This window comes from Protopterus annectens, chromosome 1.part1 (assembly GCF_019279795.1).
Source record: "Protopterus annectens isolate FY-2018-M chromosome 1.part1, PAN1.0, whole genome shotgun sequence".
NCBI classification, from domain to species: Eukaryota; Metazoa; Chordata; order Ceratodontiformes; family Protopteridae; genus Protopterus; species Protopterus annectens.
Window position 1 is genome coordinate 73,381,684 of NC_056726.1, and position 26,818 is coordinate 73,408,501.

Here is a 26,818-nt window from a genome sequence, read left to right on the forward strand (position 1 = left end):
ATAGCCATGTCATAGTCCAAAATGGTCATAAGGACCATCCCACCCCCCTTGTCCGGTTTCATGGCCCTGATCTTCTGTTGTTTTAACTGATTCATAACTTCTAGTAAATTCTTGTTGAAGTTAGGTGAAAAATCCTGCCTGTTTGATAAATTAAATCTCAATGTATTTTCAATTAGTTCTTCAAAAATTTTTAAACTCGGATGTAGGGGTGGGTTGAAAAGACTAGACCTGGTAATGTCATCGTTCATAGTTGGCTGTCCTTTAAAAAATAGTGAAAGGTTGAGATTTCTAATAAACAATTTAAGTTCTATCAACAATTTGGGGATATAAGCTGGTCTAGCTGGTACATAATTCAGTCCTTTAGTAAATAGTTCAAAATATACCGGAGTTATTTCTAAGTCAGTGTAGTTGTAAATACTGAAGTTATTTAATGTAACCACAGTGCAATTAGTGTTATGAGTAGAATTTGAAAAGATTATATTGTCCATAATAACATCTAATTGCGCGTCCTCCCCCATGCTTGTTGATATGGGGCATTCATATTCCTCCCCATTGGTCTCCCCTGGGGAAAGTGAAAACCCTGTAGGGTATTGTTGTTTTCTTTTTGTGCTATTCTTTCACTTCTCCTTAAAGGTTCTGAATTTTGCAAGCTTCTAACATTCTGACCTTCATTTCTACTTTCATGTTCAACATCACTGGTTCGTATAACTTGGTTCTGTTTAAACCCCAATGGGTAAGCTCTCCCTTCTCTATATTCTAGAAGGTCTCTGTCTAGCTTTTTGATTTTTCTATCAATGACCTTCTGACAATGTTGGTCCACCTCAAGAAATACTTCATCGTATTTCTTTTTATGTCTAAGAAAATTTTTATGCTGCACAATGTTATCATTAAGAGCAGTAAGTTCATCTAAAAAAACATTGCATTTATGCTGATAATCCTTAACCATCATATCCAACATTTCTAAACCAGTCTGATTAAATAATTCAATTAATTGTGTATGCAAAGTTGAACCAACAGTAGCATTGTTAGGGAATTTAAAACATCTAAGGCCTTTCGGCACTCTTTTAACATCAATACATTCCTTTAAATAACTAATTTCAAGTTGACACCTGTACATGTCACCTTACAGTATTGTGGGACATGCACATCCCAGGCAATATCCATGTGAAGGACTATCAAACACAGACATGGCATGCATTGCAAATCTATGGCCCCCCTACACATTGGTAACCAGGATGTCAGGCCAGTTAATGCAGTACCCATCTATGTGGAACATTGCAGACACTACACTCCTGCACTGCACACTATTGTCGGGTTACACGATGGCAAGGATTACCCCTCACTCAGCCTTGTACGGCCATCTTGCACAGCCAAACACTACACACCCATGGAGCAATGCATACTTGCCTGCCAGTACTAGCACCCTGTGTCTGCATGTAGGTTGTGATGCTCCCAACCACAGTCACTCCCAGTATAAACCTTGTTGGCATACCAACAATTGTCAAGCATTTTCACATGCCCTAGCCCAAAGAACCTCCAGATATCCCCTGTGGTGCACGTGGTCCTGTGCATTACTGCAGTGTGGCAAACTAAGTAGTTACATTGTGTATTTGTGGCCCTGGAAATGGTGTCCATGCCTGTCCATTAGACAGTGTGGTTGTGGTGACAATGACATCCATTCACATGGACTGACATGTGTGCCACACCTAATGTATTTCTACTATATCTGTTGCAGATGGCACTCACTCACCTACACACATGTTCTTACAGCACAGCAACATGTCGCCTTTGTGGCACATGTAGTAACGTCATCCACATGTAATAGTAATGAGTAGTCAGGGGTTAGACCCCTGTACTATTCGGCATGTGGCAGATGATGTTTATGGTTAAGTCTCCAAGCCCTTCCCTGGTGTACATTGTCTGTCCCACCCACACTCTCTCTGGTGGATGTGAAGGTGTACACCTGCACAGCAGCAGCATGTGTATTGTAAGAGATGGAAATGGTCAAGTGATGGTCTCTGCACCTATTGCAGTCCTCCTCTAGCTGATTGCATGTGGTACAGCTGTGATGGTATTCCCATAGCCATCCACATGATAAATACAGTACACTATCTAGGGAAACATGTTGTTATCTGGCCATGACTGTCACTGTGAGTGGTACCTGGATGTGATGTTCTGACACGGCATCACAGATTGTATCTGGATGTGCCTCAATCATTTTCCACAGTGGGAAATAGCCTAAAGACAGGAGGGTGATGTGCCACACATGACTACAGCATGTAAGTGTAGCTATGTTGCATCAAGACTACTGCCTGTTTAACATGTGTGTGGTAATGGCTATTCTGCATGTTATAATACAGACATGACAGTACTCTGTTCATGACAGACCCCCATCTGTAGGGCCATCTGTGAACTGGTCAGTGTGTGCAACCATTTGTTTCCTGTGTTACACACTGAACACACATCTGTGCACAGCAGAAGCATGGTGTGAGGATTGCAGACAGTACATGATGATAGGGATGTGTTACTGCCATCACATTCCTGACTGGACATGTGTCACATGAGACAGTGGTATGGCTGACACTGTGTGGGATTCCCAGTGACAAGCCAATGATGGGCAACTGTTCATAGCTGCGGTCACACATCTACTACACATTGTACAGTTGGCATGTGGTATATATGCATGTGTTGTGCTCCCTCTGTAAATGTATACTGGATGCTGGTGATATCTATGCATACTGTCGTAGGTAATCCTGCATGCTGCTGTCTATCACTAAGCCATATGTGGGTTTAAAAAGCAACACCATAGGCTGAATGAGTTGGGAGGTCCTGGCAGAACCTCCTGTCCCACTTCAGCTAACCATGGCACCGTGCACTATTACATCTAGGGCCTAGCCATAGACATCAATCTCTGTTGGCTCTGCACCACCTTCTGGTGGTACCACTACTGAGGATGGAGCATGTCCTCCTTGGGAGCAGGACCAGACAGGTACATATCTGCTGTTGTGCGGTCCCAGACATGTTGCGTTGGTGGCTCCCTAAGGGGTTACGAATCCAGATACACCAGTTCAAGGGCAGAGTGTCACATTTACAGGGTGATGCTGCCCCTCCTGGACAGCCCCCAGCACTGCCTCATTTGCAGCTGTGTAGGTGCAGTGGCAGTTTCCCATGGCTGGGGACCTCCGTCCCACTGTTCCCCATGGGCTTTTGAATGCTGAAGACCCATCCCCATTCAGGGTGTATCCCCCCCCCCACATGTGTCATATATCAACCCTGTATGTTATCTTTTCTGTGATCCTACCTATCCTCCACAGCCATACCTACACTCCTTTCCCAACATCTGACCCTCACCTATGGAGACATAAGGCCATTTGACTCATAGGACAACATCTGCCCTATACATAGCTGTCCATTACACACATGTGCCCACTGGACACATGAAACCCTTGCAATATGCATCATAACATACTCCTGTTATCCTCACCCCTGTCCCTCAGGCGCATAATCCTGGTATGCACATCACTCCTACATGGTCCAGGTACATGTGAGGAGGACAACCCCATTGTACACAAAACACTACCGGTCCCTCTATGGTTAACCCATTTACTGTTATCATGATGATGATGTTGCACATAGCACCTTGCAAGAGTACTGTTCACACATAATGATTGGACAGGTACTGTTGTGTTAATTCACATTACATGCACAGAGTGATGTATACAGCCAATGTACAATTATTTGCGTGCATGACTGACACATGTCTGTCTGAGAGAGTCTTGTGATCACATAGAGCAATGCCACTACATAATATAGGCATCGCTGGTGTTTCCCGTTTCATTCATTTGTAATGCTTTTTTGCCACATGGTATGTTCCTGATACATCTCTATATATGTATGTACCTATATGCTGGACATAAACACTCACATGTACATCTACTTGATGGGATACATTCCTATAGTGTTGAATGACTGCGCTGTATGATATGTTTGTGGTACTGTCCGTTGTCTGTATATCTGCCATGGCGTATTGGTAATACACATTTGCTGTGTGCACAGGGTCCTGGTTCCGATCCTTGCAAAGGATGTTTAGTCGTTTGCAGGGCAGAACAAGCCTATTGGATACGGAGGGAGTAAGTCACATTAAAGCAGTTGGGAGCAGGTGTGCATGGGTTTGCACAGTGTTAGGCACTGCTGACCTCTGGTTACAGCCTCTTATACTTGGTTAGCCTCTATATTGCTTAACGAGTGCAATACTCGCATACTGTAGCCAAACATGCTTACACCTGCTTGCTCCTGTACTTGCAAATGCACCGACATTGGTGCTTGCATCTGTCACTCACACCCCTGGGTGGGAGCGAGGACCACAATATTATCTTGTGATGCCTATTACATCAGACTACATGACTACAGTATTGGGATTGGCTGCCCATTAGGCGACGGCATCGCGTTCGACTGTATGGAATCAGTGGCCCATCCAGTGAATCAATCATATTTGTGTGTACCTCATACAATGTGCTCCCACCTTGTGATGCCTATCACATCAGACTAGATGACTACAGTCATAGCTGGCCTTAGGCATAGGCCAACTAAGTGGCTGCCTAGAGCACCTCTTTAGTGGGGGCACTTTACCAGTATTTATTTGGTATAGGTAGACCAGGATGGGGGCACTGGGTGGTGTGGTTGGTGGTGCCATTGTGCCCTTTGCCTAGGGCACCAGTTGAACTAAGGCCGCTCCTGACTACAGTATCGGGAATGGCTGCCCATTAGGCGACGGCATGGCATTCGACTGTACGGAATCAGTGGCCTGTCCAGTGAATTAATCATATTTGTGTGTTCTGCATACACTCTGCTCCTGTCTGGCTGATACATGGGAATTGAGACTCTTCAATACAGACAAGTAGTTGGGTTGTGGGAGCCACATCTATCGGCCGAGTCATGCTTCCGCATACCTATTATAGGTTTCCCACCTTTACAATTGGCTAAGGTGGGACTTTAGGGTTACCACCTGTCCCACTTTGCGAGGGACACTGCGAAAATAATCAAGATATAGAAAAGGTTCCGATTACAGGACATTATTATATTCTACGTTTCATTAATAATTTCATAAAACAGTTATTTTATATATGAAACTTCTATATGTTATGTGAAGTAGCATAAGCAATTCAAATGTAACTAGATCAAGCTTTTATTTGTGCAAATAAGTATAATCCTGTACTATACATGGCTGTAGGTATGTTTTATCCTGGAAATTCTGACATTTCTACAGAACACGTCCCACTTTGGCCATTTGGAAAGGTGGCAACCCTATAGGACCTGTATGTAGAGACGTCAAACTTTGCAGGGCAACACATACCCACAGCTAGTAGAAAGGGAGTACTTCACTGTCTGTGTCTTTCGGCTTTTTCCTGGTTAGGGGTCACCACAGCGGAACTCTGGTCTGCTAATGATTGGCAGTAGAGTTTTACGTGCTGGTTTGCCGGGCCTAATGCACAACCTTCAATGAAGGAACGCCTGTTCACGCATGTCGCCACACAGAAGACGCTCTAACTGAGGATCAAACGGGCAATGTCTAACTGTGAGGTGACAACGCTATCACAGCACCACCACAGCAGAAAGGGGAGTACTTCACTGTTTTGCTAAATAAAAGTTTACTCTTGTAGCATTATAGTTGCTTATACTGTTACTTATAACATTTAGGTGTTTCAGGTGAACATAATTGTTTTATGCAACTACTACAGACAATGTAGGTAATCTTTGCCCTAAATCACAGGACATTTGCCATAATTACAGTTATTTTGCAGGACACAACTGCCCAAAGGGGAGTGTCGCTCGCAAAGGTGGACAGGTGGTAACCCCAACCTTATTATTCTATCAACTTTCTAAGGTAGTCGGCGGAACATGCGCTTTCTCTCACTATCAGACCTCTCATACAAATGGGAAATAAAGAACACTGAATCAGGGACACTGCATAATGACCTAAGAGACACATTTAGAAGGTTGGTGCTATTAACCTGACACATTGACGGACACAGAGCACATATGTATTCATACACTTTGTCTGAGGTACATGCTGTTTAGGACTCTTACATGTTGTCATTATTCATTACGTGTATTCCGCCACCTTTAATCCTAATATCACTAGTTCTAGGAGGGTTTAGTTGGGATTGTGTTAGATTCTGATTTGTAATCATGGACGTCACTGGTAATCAGGTACAGTTCAATGATATGGTCCCCATGTGTTCCCCAATGGTTTACAGACTGTCCAGCAGATATGCTCTTAAGGTTTGGGAGGTATGGGTGTTTGCTATACCCACATTGGAATATTACTTACAACCATGGGGTGGTACTAATACGTGTCTCCCAGCCAACACCTGCATGCATAGGCCCATAATCGCATAACCATGGTTCCCCTACCTGCCACTACTCTAGAGCACTCATCCTTACTGTGGGCGCAGGTGGGCACAGGTGGGATATGAACACACCCCTACACACTGCCCACTCTCCCCGTGTCAGGACACATGTCGTACGTTGTGTCAACCCATGTGTTATCAGGCTTGCACAACCTACTGTTCTGTGTACAGCTACATCCTGGTCATGATAGTGTTTACTCCCATTGGCTATAAGGACAAAATTTTTGGTGTGACATCGCTGTCCATGTTTAAAGTGTAGACCTTGTAGATCTCGCCCACTGGCAGTTTCCTGCCGGTGGTCTGGGAAGCAGTGTTGTATTTACCTTTATTGCGTGTCTGTATGTCTCACCGGCCTAGCTGGGGTGGTGGGAGGTAGACGTTTGTTGATTGGACCTCCCACCAACATATGCCCAGTCTAAACATATGTTACCAGTAACTGCTGTAACATAACCTATGTATATACATGTGTATATTTACTGTAACATATATATATCTATTTACATTAATATATACAGATATATCTGCACATTTAATCATACATGTATATTCATATCTTGCTGTTTTATATATATATATATATATATATATATATATAATTATATATATGTACATCTGTGTGTCAATACATTTCCTACTCATATGCACTTACACATGCGTAATGGTGTTTATATATGCTTTACCAGCATACTAGTGCCTTATTCATTATAACACCGACACTTCACTCCAGTTATCTTGTAATCAGTATGTAGCACGTTATACAGTGGACAGATGTCGCTATATGTTCATGTACGCATTACCGATGGTAATTGGAATGTGATAGTGTGATTTGACCAGTCCCTCTTCTGCACAGCCTATTATTCCATCTACTGCTGATGTTTGTATGGGCACATTCCTATTATTTATGTCAACAAATGGAATGCATGTGTTACAGAATTTGTACTTCAACATGTATTGTTGTCTGCATGTGAGTATGCTTATATACCTATTACGACCTAGCTGACCTCCACAGCGTAGTCCATTTGAACTGGCCCATCCAACCCTGGCATGCCTGGATCCATAATTGCATACCCATAGTTCCTCCACCCCACCCGTGTTAAATTTACACGCGTAACATCCATTATCCACTTGTTATTGCAGCCATGACACACCTTTACACATTGCCCTCTCCAGAGCTTTTGGGGCCCTTCACACATTTTGTCCCGCCTCATGTATTCACAGGGTCTCCCGCCATGTATATTTGCACATACGTGCGTTTCCTGGGATTATGGAATCCGGCCATTTGCGCTTCCCAATTTGTGGAGGTTCCAGCATGGGACTACATTCAGTCTGTGTGTAAAGTAAACGTAGCATTTCAACTATGTTACTCCCACTGGTAAAACCCTGTCTGTGGTGTGAGTAGCGGTGCTCTGCTCATTCTTGGGCAGCTTTTTATGACATACACTGAAAGCACTATATAATACCACATTGCTCTTGATTCCCTTCACATCCCTTGTGTATGCTTTATTGTTACAACGTCCATTCTTTATATATATATATATATATATATATATATATATATATATATATATATATATATATGTGTGTGTGTGTGTGTATATATATTACATCTGTACATACAAACATACATTTCCTATGCTGGGAGCTGCTTACACCCAGGCGCACTCGCCTATGCTTACTGTGCATTACATATGTTTACTGCCGCTTATTTGTGCTTAGTTGTGCCTTATTCATTATGACAATACCACTTTGATTGGAAGGACCTGGTTAACAGTCCCATGCGATACATACGTTCACCTTTATATGTTTAAATGTCGGCTTTACAGCAGAGGAACATTCATTCCACAAGGAAAATGATATGTGCTATTGTGGAACTTGAACCATGAATGCCTTTTCGGTAGGCAGATGCTCTAACCACTACACTATTGGTGTTCTGCTTCATTTATATGTATACCCACGGTTCATAGACCCGAACACATGCCTCATCACTTCACTTACAGAGCAGGTGTCCATTTTCCTTTTGGAAAACCGCACTACTACACATGTGCCATTCCTTATTCCCTACTGCTCTGGACCCGTGCCGCTTGTTGATTCACTCCGAAGATATTCAGACCTCCAAAGCCTATAGTCCTGGCACATACGTGTGTTCGATTGTCAGGGTGTTCATATGGTCATCCGGGTTTAGGCTTGTCTGACTGGGAACCAGGACTCCCCTGTACTTAGATGAAAGTCAGACTTAGCATGGGGAGATAATTTTTTCCACTTTTAGGATCCCCCATTTAGGGTCATTATTTCAGCACGGAATAGTTCCACATGTACCCTTTGTACATTTGTAGATAGAATTCTAAAGGACACTATTGGTTTAGTGGAATATTTGCTAAAGGACTCTTGGGACTTCCTGTCTAAATTTGATGAGTCTTGGTACAATGATAGCATTATTTTTTCCACTGTTGATATAGTGGACTTATTCACTTCCATTCCCCACAAGGAGGGTTTGGATTTATTCTATGAAGCAGTTAGAGAATTCACTACATTTTCTGATACTATTTTGAATTTTGTGATGGCTGTTATGGATCACATTCTGTCCAACAACTATTTTACATTTGAGGGGGAATACTATATCCAAACACAAGGGGTAGCAATGGAGGCAATATGAGCCCCCATTTAAGCCAATTTGGTTTTATATGCAAGGTAAAAGAAATATCTATTCGGAAGTGCTTTTAAACCTTTATGGTGCACCTATTATCACTTTCTGGATGATGTGTTTATTTAATGGAATGATTCAAATGTGGATCTTGATGGGTTTTTGGACCACATCAATCAGATATGTGCATTTTTTTAAATTTACAGCCAAACATTCTAGTGAGAAAATAGAGTATTTGGATTTTATTATTTCTAAGGACACATCCAATAAATAATAAAAAATTTGCATCTAGAATATTTCCAAAAGACACTTTTTCCAACAGCTACCTTGATTTTCAGAGTAGTCACCCATTTCATATGAAGAGAAAAATTTACAAGTGGCAATTGGTAAAGGCTGGGAGAATGGGTTCTACATATGACACCTTCTTGGAAGAAGTTTCCACGATAACATGAATGTTTAGGGTAAGGGGATACCCAAAAGGACTTCATGAAGAAGTAGCAAAAGGAATGATGAAAGGATGGGGTTCAAAATATAAGCCCTTACTGGGAAGTAGTGTGACCATTCAAAAAACTGGTAGTCAACATACTGATAGGGTCAATTTTGACACTAGCATGGTCATCCCTTATGGTTCAGGTGAACGTGCATTGAGGGACATTATAAACAAGAATTGGCATATATTCTACATAAGGATAATTGTAACACGAGAGGTGTGATATATATTTCAATTTGCCAAACATGTTCATATTACTATATTGGCAAAATGGTAAGGAATTTTAAGACCAGAATATATCAACACCTTTATGCCATTAATATTGGGAATGTAAATAATGCATTGTATAGGCACACACTAGCATGTGAGGGAGATACAAGATTTAAGTTTGGCATTTCAGAAGTTGTCCCACGGAATTTTAGAAGAGGTTGGTGGGAGCTTCAGGTTGACCTTAGAGAGTTTTATTGGATTATTAGATTAAATGCCACTGTTGAACCAGGGTTAAACGACCATATTTCCCTGGTTCCTGTTCTAAGAAAAAGAGCTTTAAACATCTGAATTTTTATTGTATTTTGTATAATATATTATTGTTAATAATGTAAAATGTAACATTTTCTAAATTTTTTTGTGTGTATATTCATAGTATAAAGGATTTTAATGTTTTAGTGTCTATGTTTTTAAAATTGTGGAGGAATAATTGATTAATTGATTGTTTCATTGCATATGAAGGGTGTTGACTTGGAGCAATGTAATTTCTTCTGTTTCTTATTCTGAGGAAGTCCCCAAGGTTTATACTGGGGAAGAAAGGGCTTAACAATAAAGAGACTGGAGTAACATACTCTTTGTGAGCATTTTGTTTCATGTCTTGGGCTTATGGTGTAGCTACTTGCTTATATTGGCACCTTTGAAGTTTTACATGTCATACATGGACAGACTCAAAAAACTCCAGCTATTCTCTGTCTCATATTGTCTACTAAGAGGCAATCTCTGCTTGACTTACAAAGCCATGTCTGACCCAGCTCTGTTAGAAATGCTACATCTAAAGAAATCCTAATCCCTCTGCACCACATGCTCCAGAAACCTCAACCTCATTACCACAATCAAGAGAATGTGCTGGAGGGACAGGTTCATAACCCAGAGACTGCCCATGTTATGCAGTAGACTTCCCATACATTTCAAACAGAGCACCTAACTGGCCCTCTTCAAGAGAAATCTTGATGAGCAGATGGGAAATAGAAAATTCATGCTTGAGATCACTCCAGTGGCTCTACTCGACAGACACTCTGGAAACTAATGTCAGGTGGCACGATGCCAGGGTAATCCTCTGGGCTAGGCTTGTAAAGGCTCCAGGGCCATTAGCCTGGTATACCCTATGAACCTATATGATGATGTTGTAGTCTAACCATAATGCAAGAAAAAAAGTTCCTCTTCTAAAAAAAAAAAAAAGTGTTCATGCTTACCCAGAATGCTTTTCAGCCATATGTAAATCAACAGTGAACCTAAAACAAGCAATGCACTTTAATTTTTTTGTGCAAAATAATTTTCTGTTTTAACATCAGAAATATTAATGAAAATGAAATGAATTGTAAAATAAAGATCCTTTAGAAATATCAGAAACATTAATGGAAATTAAATTAATTGCAAAAAAGATGCTTTAGTATATGAGCAATATACTATGGCAAAATAATTTGGAAAGCTTGCATTCTAGGATGACAGTAGTGCATGATGCCTTTACTTAAAGGAAATATACCACAGTGCAAGATAAAATCACTTCTGGAGCTCCAGTTTGCATGCACCAACAGAGCAGCATGAATGAACAAAAATCATTTATTTAGCTATAGATACAAGACATCTGTGAGCCAAACAAAACTCAAAATATGACTATAACATGTGAAGTACTGAGCCAAGGACACCTGGGATACTAAAGCAGTTCAAAGAATGTGGAAGACAGGAGTGTGTGTGTGTGTGTGTGGGGGGGGGGGGGGGACAACATAGTCTCTCAATGTCAAAATTCTACCAAAAATTTTAAAATCAGAATACAATGTCAGTAAACATTACAAATGAAAGCATGCTAGGTTTATACATTCTACATTAAAAACTGTTATAGTTATGTTAGCTTACAATGTTCTCTGAAGTAAAGCCAGTCAGCAACTTACTAACAAACATCCTAATAAGCTGCTCTTGAATTTCTAATAATGTAGCAGATACCCTGATACGCTTCTCAGACTTGTCTGTGACATTGGCAGGTGTCACTTTTTATGTAGTTCTGCTGCATCCTTAAAGTAAGTGACCATACTCTGCTCCCTTTTTACAAATAATAGATTCAGTGTTGAATCTCACCTATTTGAAGAACAAAAAAGTGACAACAAGGGTGTTAAAAAGTTAAATTGAAATAAAGTCTCTTGCAAAAGGAATGCAAAAATATTTTAAAGTAAAGGGCATGTAGGCAGTTCATTTCTATTTTCTCATGCATTTATACACCTTATAGCTATAACTGAGAAGTTCAGCTACCTGAAAAAAAATGTAGATTTGTGAATGTAGCTAGACAGAAAAAAAATGGTAGAAACCCATTCTGTGACTTTCTCTACTAAATTATGTGCCAGCTACTAAAAACTAAGCAGCACCTTGTAGTACTGATTTTTTGGACAGTGCAGTGGTGCAGAGGTAGCATTGCTGCAACACACCACGAAGTTCTCTGGTCTGATTCTCAGCTGGACTGCCTTCTGTGCAGAATCTGCATGTTCCTGTGTTCGTGTGGGTTTCCTCCAATATTGCAAAGACGTGTATTTGGAGCATTTCTCCCTGCTCCTTTGCTGAAAATTGGCTTTGTTCCAATTTGGACTTTCCCGGTAAACAAATGATACATAAAATTTGCAAAGTTAGTATCTGCTATTTCACCCAGCTAAGAGCTGGAATGAGACTACCACTGCCTACCAGACAATAAACAAATATTTCTACTATATGACAAGGAGTTCACACACACACACACACACACACACACACACACACACACACACACACACACACACACACACACACACACACACACACCACTCATACACAAAATATTCCCAGTATAAGAGATGGTTCACATGAGGCCTTCTCCTAAGCCTCAAAAACTTCTTATTTAGCTCGGTCAGTGTTGCAGTTCTACACTTAAACAGTGATAGATTCAAAATGAACTCAGTCTTGTCCAATATTAAGGAAAATATGATGCTAAAAAACAAATGAATATATCTGTTTTCTACCAACTCCCATAACTATTCATCTATATTGTCTACTCAGAAGGGTAGGCTTGGATAATGGCAGAAAATGCACACAGTTCATTAGACTCTCTAACTTTTTTAAATTAAATACAAAAGACTTCCAGATTAAGAAAGTAAAATGAGCTTGCCTTCATTAATTCACACTCGAGTGCAGTGCTTTCATTTTTTTTATTACTGGTGTTCATTAGAAAAAGAAATAAAACAAAAACACATTTTAAATACTTTGAAAGACAAATCAGTTCACAATGATTAAACCAATAAGTGACCTGATTTGCATCCCAGTCTTCCCACCATTATTACAGGTGTGTTAATAGCTGTCCAAAGTATTTTTTTTAAACTCATGTTGTCATTCAGTTCTAGAAACTGCACTGCATTTAATCTAATCTGCCAGCACAATTCCTTGCATCCTAAACATCTGTCCATATCTCACCCCATCCTGTCTAGCCACATTTATTACAAAAAAAAGATTTTTAAAATGTTTGTATCATAGGTTCATAGGTTCATAGGTTCATACTAGGCTATCTGCCCGAGGGCATTTATAAGCCTAGCCCATAGTTTTGTGGCTTACGCCACCCCTTTAGTTTGGAGAAACTATGCCCATTGTTTTGCTGTGCCTCTGTCGAGCAGTGACACTGAGGTAACCCCTGGGGTGTATCTGCGATCTCCCATCCATTGGTCAAGATTCCTCTTGAACAAGGCCAGCGAGGTGCTCTGCCTCACATAAACCGGGATTTTGTTCCACAGCATAGGGAGTCTTTGGGTGATGAATCTATCCCTCCAGCATGTCCTGTTAATAACAGTGTCTAGGTTTAAGTCTCCTGCCCTTGTGGCTCTGAGGGATCTAGATTTTTTGAGATGAAGCATGTTCATCAAATCTGGGTTTGACATGGCCTTGTATGTCAGGCATAGATCACCTCTGAGCAAGCGGTAAGCAACTGAATATAACTGGAGTTCTTTCAGTCGGGCAGCATAAGACAGATTTTTGAGACCCTTTATCCTTTTGGTGAGGAACTTTTGTGGCCTCTCCAGCTACTGCAAGTGTCGGGTCAGATACATTCCGAATGGGGCATTGTACTCGATCATTGGTCTGATGAGTGATGAGTATAGGGAGACTATGACTTCCCTTGATCTAGATGTGAATCCCTTCATGATAAGGTGGGCAATGTAGAAGGTCTTCCTAACTACTTTAGCAATATGAGTGTCGAATGAAAGGCTACTGTCAACCTGGGTTCCCAGGTCCCTAATAACTTCTTCTGTGTTCAGGGAATTGCCACCTATATGGTAGCTAGGGGTAACCTTATTTTTCCCGAAGGGTATGACTATGCATTTCTTGGCATTTAACTTTAGGCCATGGCTCTGGCACCAGTTATCCGTTTCTGTGAGACCCTTCTAAAGGATATCTGTGTCGGATGTGTTTTCAACTACGGCGTCCAGTTTGCAGTCATCTGCAAACTTTGTCAGCCATAACCCTCCTGTGTTTGCTTGTACTTCAGAAAAGTAGATGCCAAACAAGAGAGGGCCCAGGACTGAGCCCTGTGGGACACCACTTGTGACAGGCTTTGAGTCTGACATGGCGCCAGCAACTCTGACCCTGTGGGTTCTGTCACTCAGCCAGTTTGCAACCCATCTTGTAATGTATGGGTTTACATTTAAGTTGATGAGTTTTTCAATGATACCCGAGTGAGGTATTGTATCAAAAGCCTTTGCCAGGTCTAGGTAGGCTGTATGGACTGCCTTTCCTCGTCAATGGCCTTGGTGACTGTTTGAAAAAGTCAACCAAGTTTAAAAGGCATGATCTGCCTTTGACAAAGCCAAACTGGGTTGGATCCAAAGTCTGCAAGTTCCCTATGTCTTTATTTATGAGATCCATTATGATCCTCTCCATGGCTTTGCAGATAAGGCTTGTCAAGCTAATGGGACGGTAATTTCCAGGGTCGGTGGAGGCACCGCCTTTGTGGAGTGGGACCACAGTCGCTGTGCACCACTCCTGGAGTGATCCGGAGGTGAGACTAAGATTAAACAACTGTCCTAACTGTGGGTTTAATTCCTCATTGAGTTCATGGAGCACACAGCCGGGGACACCATCAGGTCCCATGGATGCTGTGTTCTTTGCCTTGGAGAGAGCAGTTCTCACCTGGGCGTTAGAGATGTTTGGGGGGCTACAATCATTTGGTATAGATATCTCTCCTTTAGGGGGGGAGAAGTTTGCACTGAACCTGTCAGCCAGTATGTTGGCAATGTCTGTAGGATCAGTAATCTTCACATCATTTTGAACTAATTCTGAGCATATCTGGGAGTTTCCTCCTAGGTTTCTGACATAGCTAAAGAATGCCTTATGGTTGTCTTTAGAGTCCTTAGCTATTTTTTCTCAAAATTAGCTTTGGATGATTTTATGAGAGCTCTTAGCTTTTTACTTATAGTGATCAGCGGTGTCTTACCTTTTAAGGATTTTGCTCTATCTTGTAGTAGCTTTCTCCTTTTGTTGTAGAGTTTGTTTATGGCTGGGGTCCACCAGACTGGACGCTTGCCTTTGGTACAAAGAGTCTTTGTTTTGCTTGGGATTGCCTGATCCATGCAGCCCTGCAGGTGCTGGTAGAAGGCATTTGTAAGTGATTCAGCGGTTTGAGTAATGTTAACCGCCGGCTCAGGGGCCTTAAAGGAGACCACACTAGTCTTTAGAAGTGTGAAGTCGGCTTCGAGAAGTTCTTTACTGTGGTCTTTTCATTTCGGTGGGGGATGATGACCTCCAGCGAGATTAGTTTGTGATCAGATCTCACCAGTGAGGGGTATACTTCCGGCGTTGAACATTGTGCTCCCATGTTCATGATGATGAGAACAAGTATGTTTTCTCCTCTTGTGGGGATGGTGACTAGTTGTTCCATGGCATTTGAGTTTATGAATTCCAGGAACTTTTGGGCTAGAGTGTTTGAGCTTGAGTAGTGTTCCCAGTCTATATTAGGGTAGTTGAAGTCACCTAGTATGATGGTGTTCGGAGATACATTTATCCCCTCCAGTGTTTTCAGGAAGGCCATATGAGGTTCCTGAGTTTGCGAGGGTGGCCTGTAACATGCTACAAATTGCAGAGCAGTCTTGCCTATGGTTAATTGCACCTGGATGGTTTCCGATGCATCGTGCGATGCCACCAATCTTGAGGTGTGGGTGTCCTTGATGAATATGGATACCCCTCCTCCTTTCTTAGTATTGTCCGGGTTTTGGGGCCGGAACGCATGATATGAGGAAAAACCTGATAGTGCTGGGGTGCTCTCAGGAGCCTTGAACCAGGTTTCTGTCACAGCACAGACATCGATGTTCTCCATACTGAGAAGGGCCTCGAGTGCGTGCATCTTGAGGTTGAGACTTTTGGCATTGAGCAGCATTACCCTTAGTTTTTTTTCTTTGTTTTGTTCTAGGGTGGTAGGTTTAGAATTTGAGCCTTGCCTAAAAAAGGCACTATGGGGTGGCAAGAGCCTTTGCCAAAATCCGGAATCCCAGGGTGACAAGTGCAAGCTGTCCCTTGCGAAGCAGCGTGGCTTGTCCAGCATGTCATCCCAGGCAGACAGACATTGGATCCCCTTTGAATGACACCAGAGTTTAAGCCAATTGTTAAAGCTGATCATCTTATCTCTGTATTGTGGCATCATTCTTGGTGAAGGTAGGATACTGCTCAAGGTCAGGGTCATACCTGCTTGGGCTACATAATCAGAGAGCTCCTCTATGTCTCTTTTCATGTAGTCCAAGGAGGTATGTCTCAGGTCGTTAACACCAGTGTGGACAATGATTGAGTCGTACTTGTACCTGCTGTTGAGAGACCTGAGTGCATGCGTTATGTGGCGGATTCTAGCACCCGACAGGCAGCTTACTGTGACCTTCTCCTTACTCAGTCTGGTGAGCGGGATGTCAGTGTGTCTGACTATGGAGTCACCAATGACTAGTGTGTCTGGCATTGTGTTTGGCATTAAGGGCTGTGACTGCTTGACACTCTGACTGTGTGGTCTATGTGTTGCAGGTGTTGTGTTCTGAGGTGGTAGTTGTTTGGGTGTCTGCTTTGGTGGCCTCTGCTGTTTTGGTAGATTCTTGATCAGAGCCTCCGAGTATGTCTTTGTGTGTTTATGTGTATGATTTGAGGTTGTGATGGTATTATGTGAGACTGGGTCTATAGCGTGTGTGGTTACCTTCTCCTCCTGTCTGGTCATGCCAGTCCTATGTTGAGAGAGCTCAGCCTCCAGTTTGGCCGTATAGTTGCATCTCTCGCATGTATTTGTGTTTTGTGGGAGGAGGAGAGGGTTGTCTGTGTACATGAGGCAATTGTAACATTGCCTCAATATTCCCAGGTTCACCAGCTGAGCAGGAGAGGACATTAGCAACTGATCCCTCGACATGCTAGAAGGAATAGACAGAAAAACTTAAGAAAAGGTTCTGGGGGATGTGGGTGACCGAGAAATGGGGTTTGCTTTTTTGGGGTACTTTCTATAACAAGAGTGCTGTATCGAGGTGATAAGTACTGTAGGAGCAAGTGCTTCGCTGTACAGATAGAGAATAATCTACTTGGGAGTCAAGTAGAGATAATTTATAGTTGTAGGATACACTAAATAGAACAGTAGTATACTTTGAGGAAGGTAGTTTTAAGGGAAAATTTGAAGAGTGGACTTTAGGTAGCCCTAATAGCTTAAATCTGATTAACCGGCACTGTCCTAGTGTGCAACGGTAGCTGCTCCGCGCTAAATCGCGCTAAAGCGCGCTAACGCGTGCTTTATAGCAGGGGGCTGGAAAAAACAGGAAATGACCCAAAATGACCGACGAATTACTAGTTGCTGCTTCTAACCACTCCTCTGAGGACAAACAAGCAGCTCAGTACTCCCCACTCCCACTGGTGAGTAAAGAAACTACCTCTGGCCACACAGGAAAATGGAGGAACACAGAAACCAAATACAAAGCCCAGGGATCAGCAAAATCTGATCACTGGAACAACTAGCTAGGAAAGTTTAGGAAAGGAGAAATATTTTTTGTTTTTTGTTTTTGCAAACAGACAGAAAAAATGCAGTAAATGCTTTGTTTTCGACTAAATTGCTATCAAAGGCTGGTACACTTGAGTGTATTAGCCTGTTTGTTACTTTTAAGCAATACTTTAGCCCACAAGTGCAATCAACAATATAAGCTCACAAAAACAGGAAAATAAGGTAATAAAACAGTAATATAGGCACAAACAGTAGTCGAAAAGCTCAAAAGATCGAAAAATGCAAACTAAAAAGTTTAAAAAATACTTATGATCAAGAAAGTTGCTTTATCTGCTCTCTGCTGGCTTAGGAACTCTGCTGGGGACCACGAGGAGCTATGCCTAGTTCTCTAATGCCAGAAAAGCCCGCCAAAGCGTGCTTTATAGCAGGGGCTGGAAAAACAGGAAATGACCCAAAATGGCTGACAAATTACTAGTTGCTGCTTCTAACCACTCCTCTGAGGACAAACAAGCAGCTCAGTACTCCCCACTCCCACTGGTGAGTAAAGAAACTACCTCTGGCCACACAGGAAAATGGTGGAACACAGAAACCAAATACAAAGCCCAGGGATCAGCAAAATCTGATCACTGGAACAACTAGCTAGGAAAGTTTAGGAAAGGAGAAATATTTTTTGTTTTTTGTTTTTGCAAACAGACAGAAAAAAATGCAGTAAATGCTTTGTTTTCGACTAAATTGCTATCAAAGGCTGGTACACTTGAGTGTATTAGCCTGTTTGTTACTTTTAGCAATACTTTAGCCCACAAGTGCAATCAACAATATAAGCTCACAAAAACAGGAAAATAAGATAATAAAACAGTAATATAGGCACAAACAGTAGTAAAAACGCTCAAAAGATTGAAAAATGCAAACTAAAAAGTTTAAAAAATACTTATGATCAAGAAAGTTGCTTTTTCTGCTCTCTGCTGGCTTAGGAACTCTGCAGGGGACCACGAGGAGCTATGCCTAGTTCTCTAATGCCAGAAAAGCCTGCCAAAGCGTGCTTTATAGCAGGGGCTGGAAAAACAGGAAATGACCCAAAATGGCCGACAAATTACTAGTTGCTGCTTCTAACCACTCCTCTGAGGACAAACAAGCAGCTCAGTACTCCCCACTCCCACTGGTGAATAAAGAAACTACCTCTGGCCACACAGGAAAATGGAGGAACACAGAAACCAAATACAAAGCCCAGGGATCAGCAAAATCTGATCACTGGAACAACTAGCTAGGAAAGTTTAGGAAAGGAGAAATATTTTTTGTTTTTTTTTGCAAACAGACAGAAAAAAATGCAGTAAATGCTTTGTTTTCGACTAAATTGCTATCAAAGGCTGGTACACTTGAGTGTATTAGCCTGTTTGTTACACAAGCAATACTTTAGCCCACAAGTGCAATCAACAATATAAGCTCACAAAAACAGGAAAATAAGATAATAAAACAGTAATATAGGCACAAACAGTAGTCGAAAAGCTCAAAAGATCGAAAAATGCAAACTAAAAGTTTAAAAAATACTTATGATCAAGAAAGTTGCTTTATCTGCTCTCTGCTGGCTTAGGAACTCTGCTGGGGACCATATGCCTAGTTCTCTAATTTTATAGCAGGGGCTGGAAAAAACAGGAAAAAATGAAAAAAATGAACTAAACACTACTAGTTGCTTCTTCTAACTCTCCTCTGAGGACAAACACAAAGCTCAGTACTCCCCACTCCCACTGGTGAGTAAAGAAACTACCCTCTGGCCACACAAAATGGAGGAACACAGAAGAAACCAAATACAAAGCCAGAGATCAGCAAAATCTGATCACTGGAACAACTAACTAGGAATAGAGTTTAGGAAAGGAGAAATATTTTTGTTTTTTTTTTTTGTTGCAAACATAGAGAAAAAAATGCAGTAAATCGTTTGTTTTCGACTAAATTGCTATCAAAGACTGGTACACTTGAGTGTATTAGCCTGTTTGTTACTTTTAAGCAATACTTTAGCCCACAAGTGCAATCAACAATATAAGCTCACAAAAACAGGAAAATAAGGTAATAAAACAGTAATATAGGCACAAACAGTAGTCGAAAAGCTCAAAAGATCGAAAAATGCAAACTAAAAAGTTTAAAAAATATTTATGATCAAGAAAGTTGCTTTTTCTGCTCTCTGCTGGCTTAGGAACTCTGCAGGGGACCACGAGGAGCTATGCCTAGTTCTCTAATGCCAGAAAAGCCTGCCAAAGCGTGCTTTATAGCAGGGGGCTGGAAAAAACATGAAAATGACCCAAAATGGCCGACAAATTACTAGTTGCTGCTTCTAACCACTCCTCTGAGGACAAACAAGCAGCTCAGTACTCCCCACTCCCACTGGTGAGTAAAGAAACTACCTCTGGCCACACAGGAAAATGGAGGAACACAGAAACCAAATACAAAGCCCAGGGATCAGCAAAATCTGATCACTGGAACAACTAGCTAGGAAAGTTTAGGAAAGGAGAAATATTTTTGTTTTTTTTTTTGCAAACAGACAGAAAAAAATGCAGTAAATGCTTTGTTTTCGACTAAATTGCTATCAAAGGCTGGTACACTTGAGTGTATTAGCCTGTTTGTTACTTTTAAGCAATACTTTAGCCCACAAGTGCAATCAACAATATAAGCTCACAAAAACAGGAAAATAAGGTAATAAAACAGTAATATAGGCACAAACAGTAGTCGAAAAGCTCAAAAGATCAAAAATGCAAACTAAAAAGTTTAAAAAATACTTATGATCAAGAAAGTTGCTTTTTCTGCTATCTGCTGGCATAGGAACTCTGCAGGGGACCACGAGGAGCTATGCCTAGTTCTCTAATGCCAGAAAAGCCTGCCAAAGCGTGCTTTATAGCAGGGGGCTGGAAAAACAGGAAATGACCCAAAATGGCCGACAAATTACTAGTTGCTGCTTCTAACCACTCCTCTGAGGACAAACAAGCAGCTCAGTACTCCCCACTCCCACTGGTGAGTAAAGAAACTACCTCTGGCCACACAGGAAAATGGAGGAACACAGAAACCAAATACAAAGCCCAGGGATCAGCAAAATCTGATCACTGGAACAACTAACTAGGAAAGTTTAGGAAAGGAGAAATATTTTTTTTTTTTTTTTTGCAAACAGACAGAAAAAATGCAGTAAATGCTTTGTTTTCGACTAAATTGCTATCAAAGGCTGGTACACTTGTGTATTAGCCTGTTTGTTACTTTTAAGCAATACTTTAGCCCACAAGTGCAATCAACAATATAAGCTCACAAAAACAGGAAAATAAGGTAATAAAACAGTAATATAGGCACAAACAGTAGTGAAAAAGCTCAAAAGATCGAAAAATGCAAACTAAAAAGCTTAAAAATACTTATGATCAAGAAAGTTGCTTTTTCTGCTCTCTGCTGGCTTAGGAACTCTGCAGGGGACCTCGAGGAGCTATGCCTAGTTCTCTAATGCCAGAAAAGCCTGCCAAAGCGTGCTTTATAGCAGGAGGCAGGAAAAAACAGGAAATGACCCAAAATGGCCGACGAATTACTAGTTGCTGCTTCTAACCACTCCTCTGAGGACAAACAAGCAGCTCAGTACTCCCCACTCCCACTGGTGAGTAAAGAAACTACCTCTGGCCACACAGGAAAATGGAGGAACACAGAAACCAAATACAAAGCCCAGGGATCAGCAAAATCTGATCACTGGAACAACTAGCTAGGAAAGTTTAGGAAAGGAGAAATATTTTTGTTTTTTTTTTTGCAAACAGACAGAAAAAATGCAGTAAATGCTTTGTTTTCGACTAAATTGCTATCAAAGGCTGGTACACTTGAGTGTATTAGCCTGTTTGTTACACAAGCAATACTTTAGCCCACAAGTGCAATCAACAATATAAGCTCACAAAAACAGGAAAATAAGGTAATAAAACAGTAATATAGGCACAAACAGTAGTCGAAAAGCTCAAAAGATCGAAAAATGCAAACTAAAAAGTTTAAAAAATACTTATGATCAAGAAAGTTGCTTTTTCTGCTCTCTGCTGGCTTAGGAACTCTGCAGGGGACCACGAGGAGCTATGCCTAGTTCTCTAATGCCAGAAAAGCCTGCCAAAGCGTGCTTTATAGCAGGGGCTGGAAAAAACAGGAAATGACCCAAAATGGCCGACGAATTACTAGTTGCTGCTTCTAACCACTCCTCTGAGGACAAACAAGCAGCTCAGTACTCCCCACTCCCACTGGTGAGTAAAGAAACTACCTCTGGCCACACAGGAAAATGGAGGAACACAGAAACCAAATACAAAGCCCAGGGATCAGCAAAATCTGATCACTGGAACAACTAGCTAGGAAAGTTAAGAAAAGGAGAAATATTTTCTTGTTTTTTTTTTTGTTTTTGCAAACAGACAGAAAAAATGCAGTAAATGCTTTGTTTTCGACTAAATTGCTATCAAAGGCTGGTACACTTGAGTGTATTAGCCTGTTTGTTACTTTTAAGCAATACTTTAGCCCACAAGTGCAATCAACAATATAAGCTCACAAAAACAAGAAAATAAGGTAATAAAACAGTAATATAGGCACAAACAGTAGTGAAAAGCTCAAAAGATCGAAAAATGCAAACAAAAAGTTTAAAAAAATACTTATGATCAAGAAAGTTGCTTTTTCTGCTCTCTGCTGGCTTAGGAACTCTGCAGGGGACCACGAGGAGCTATGCCTAGTTCTCTAATGCCAGAAAAGCCTGCCAAAGCGTGCTTTATAGCAGGGGGGCTGGAAAATAAGGAAATGACCCAAAATGGCCGACAAATTACTAGTTGCTGCTTCTAACCACTCCTCTGAGGACAAACAAGCAGCTCAGTACTCCCCACTCCCACTGGTGAATAAAGAAACTACCTCTGGCCACACAGGAAAATGGAGGAACACAGAAACCAAATACAAAGCCCAGGGATCAGCAAAATCTGATCACTGGAACAACTAGCTAGGAAAGTTTAGGAAAGGAGAAATATTTTTTTGTTTTTTTGTTTTTGCAAACAGACAGAAAAAATGCAGTAAATGCTTTGTTTTCGACTAAATTGCTATCAAAGGCTGGTACACTTGAGTGTATTAGCCTGTTTGTTACTTTTAAACAATACTTTATCCCACAAGTGCAATCAACAATATAAGCTCACAAAAACAGGAAAATAAGATAATAAAACAGTAATATAGGCACAAACAGTAGTCGAAAAGCTCAAAAGATCGAAAAATGCAAACTAAAAAGTTTAAAAAATACTTCAGTATCAGTATTAATGTCACTTATTTTTGATTGCTTACAAATGTTCTTAAATTCACTGCAACAGATTTTATATAGTTTGTACATAGATACTGATGTAGCCATCACATGCTGCCATATATACAGCCTGTTTTGAAGTATATGCAAACTGTCCAGGGGTTCTGCTTCCTAAACTCTTGTAAAATACTATCAATGTAAAAATGTCCAGTACCAATGTAACTAAAGAGTGTATAAAAGTTACATAGGTAAGTACCCTAGAAATATATTCCTTCTTCAGGAACTAAAATATATATCAAGCAGTTATTTTGTTATAAATTGAAGTTTGGGACACAAAACATTAATAATTTCTAAACTGCTCTTAGTTATTGTTTAATTATTGGATACTATGTTTTAATTCACCCTTTGCCCACTGTGGTGCCAGGTTTGACTGCAGTTTAACAAAAACTGATTTAAGATTGTTATGCATTTTTCTCTTACCAGTTTTTAATACCAAACCATGTGGTTGTCAAAATGTGTTGAGTTTGTGAGCTTTTCTCAAACAGATGTAAAAGCGGATAAATGGAAAAGAAAAACATGCATTTGTTTGAAGGTATAACCTGTTACATCACCTGCACTATCTGGTCATAAAATGCATTTACAATTTTCTTTTAAAGAAGTAGCCAACTGGACCTTTGAAGACAAAACAGACACCAAAATGTCAAGAGTTATTGATATCCTATGTATTAGTAGTTGATTGTGCTAGGGTGATCTAATTAAGCCCTTGTCCATTGCAGGTGGCAAAACTAGTTTAGTTTGTTTCAGTAAACAAAACAGCTATGATAAACTGACATCAAGATTTTATGCAAATGGAAATTATGTAATTGTTTGTGTATAATATAACTTTGGAACTGAAATACGTATAAATAAAATTTATGTATAAATAAGCTTTGAGTCTGCTTTTTTCTGTCTTGCCTTTACTTGGAAATCATTGCTTAAACACCTGTGAAAAATTCCCTATTTTTCTTGTGAATATTTTTAATAATTTCTATCTTAGAGTAGTTAAGACTAACATGCTTTATCAAGAGATAGCTGAGAAATTGTTTTTGTAGTTCAGATTCTTTGTTTCACACTCTGTGAAGAAAGTGTTGTTCTTCCATGTACTTATTCTTATTCATCTGCATATGTAATCTCTAACCACACTGTTTTATTTCTAAGTAGCTTTCAATTATTCACTTTTAAGCTCCTGTGGCTAGTATTTTTATTAGGTATGTATAATTGCTATTTACCTGGGATGAAGGTTATGATCTACCTCTGTAAGATAACATGCTGTAGCAGGTCTCCTTGTGTAGTTAGACTGAAAACAAGAAAAAAAATCAAAATTGATTGTGCTGTTCTTTCAGACCAGCACTTTATTATACATAGAGTGAACGTGTTTATCTGCTCACATTCAGACTTCTTCAGACTTCTTCAGACTCTGATTATAAGGTAAAACTCAGCTCATGAAATAGCAAAAAAAAAAAAAAATCACAACATCCTCTAAAACATAATCAAACTTCTTTAAAATCGTTCATTTCACTTGATTTTAATGCACAGGACACATCAAATCATGTCCCTTCTTTAAAATAATTTATTGTACTTTGTCTTAAACTCTCTCTAATTAAAACACATTTAAAATTAATTTGGCCATTCGCCTGCAGAATTTGTGGCATTTAATTTTACTTTCCAGTCATATTCCTTGGTATCTAAAAAGTTCTTAGCATCCCTGCCCCGAATATTGGGTTCTCTAGTGTCTAACACATACAAAGTAAACTTTTTTAAAATGTGTGCATTTTAAAGTATGTCTAAACAAAGCACGTTTTCTGTTTTTCTTTTTTTTTTGTTGTATGGCAGTATACATATATTCTTGAACTTAGTTTCCTAATAGTCCTGCCCACATAAAATACCTGGCAAGACAAGCACTCAGCAATATAAATTACATTAAACGTAATACCGTTGCAATATTTTTGTGCAGCATAACTTACATGAATATGTCCTTTTATTCTTAAACCACTTTCTTCTTTTTCCCCTTTGTGCCTTTTAAAATATTCTTAATGTTGTAATCTCTTTTATTTATAATAATGGTTGCTGCAAAACACCACTTTAGCTAGTGCAGGATATCCGGCCAAAATCTGCCAGTTATTTTTCACTATATCACAAATTGCTGAAGTGTCAAGTGTATTAGTTAATACTGGACCTAAAGTATACTTGTTTGCATCATTAACACCCTTCACAGAAAGATTAGCATCTTCTTCATCTTTGTCAGTCAGTGATTCATACTGAAGTTTTCTGTCATTGGCTGTCTCCTCAATGACACCTACAGGGTTTACCCTTTCTTTACACACTGTTTTTAAACTGACCATGGAGATAAAACTCAGACTATTCCCTAGGTGAATTAAGTACAACTAGTGGCTCATGCATTTGATGGCACAGGCAGGAACATGCACATCCTTGGGTTCTTGCCTGACTGATGCCACTACACTTATGACAGGGCATTGTCTGGAATGTGGAGGCCCATCATAGTGTGGGTAGCCTGGGAATAAAAGACATGTATGCCATCTTCCAAAGTAGTAATTTTAGCCCATATTGGCACATATGGGTAAGGGGCAACATGTAAAAATGGGAAAGAGGTTATAAGTATCCCTTGCGGTGGCACAAATGCTCATGTCAACACTAAAGGTGAAGTTCGGCCATCAAGGAAAATAACTGGCATTGCTGGGATGCCAAGTTGAGCAGAATTTACTTACATATGTGCCTGGATGGTGACTCATCTCAGTGTAGGTTGATCTAGGGGGTAGGGCTAAATGGCCAGCAGGAACAGGGGCAAAATATGGATGGATTGTGCGAGAGAAGACATAACCATCAAAGAAGATAGGAGCCTGGCGCTAAATCAAAATAGCTAGTGACAGCTACATAGAAAAAGAATAGAGTTTCCATGAAATTTTGCTACACATTCTTTTTTTCTGATATATATATAACTGGTTATCCTGTAAAACTAGGAGTTTTTTATGCAGATTCTGAAATGCAGCACATGATCTGGACAAAACTAATACTGAAACTAGACTTCCAAATCAATGGCTATGGGAATATTTCACAAAAAACATAAAATATATGTGAACTAGTGCTTAGTATAAACTAAAGTTTATTAGTGGATAAACATCAGTATCACCAATGAAAGGTGACTGTATGCTGAACTAGTTTGTTGTTTTTTTTTTTTTCATTGCAGTTTTACAAATATTTACAGTTCTTTAATGGCATGCTTCATTTTCAGGAAAAAATAAACTCATAACCCATGAAAACCTATCAAAGCAGGAGGAAATTCTCAGATGTCAGGAGGTATGGTAGTACATGGCCAGCCAGTGAAATCTTCACCTCATGTTGTTTCAGTCTGACAGGCTCTAGTTTGTGAACAGGTCTAAACCTATAACGGGCTTGTAGGTCATCATTTTAATATAGATTTTGTTATACTTTTCTTTTTATATAGGTCTCTTGTTTGATGATTATACAATTAAAATGTGCCAGTAGTTACATATTAAGTTTGATATTCGATAAAACGCATATCTAGTTTGTGCATTTAGATATTTACAACTCAGCTGGTATAGGCCAAGTACTTCCACACTGGATGTGACATGTGCAAAGTACTATTAAAATAAGGAAACAACTTTAGCTTTGCAAGTATTTAATATTTGCCACAAAGGAAATATACTAGTATTCTGCTACCCAGTTGCTAACCTCTTGCTGTTACATTAATAAGGGAATATCTTATGGTATACTATTTATATGG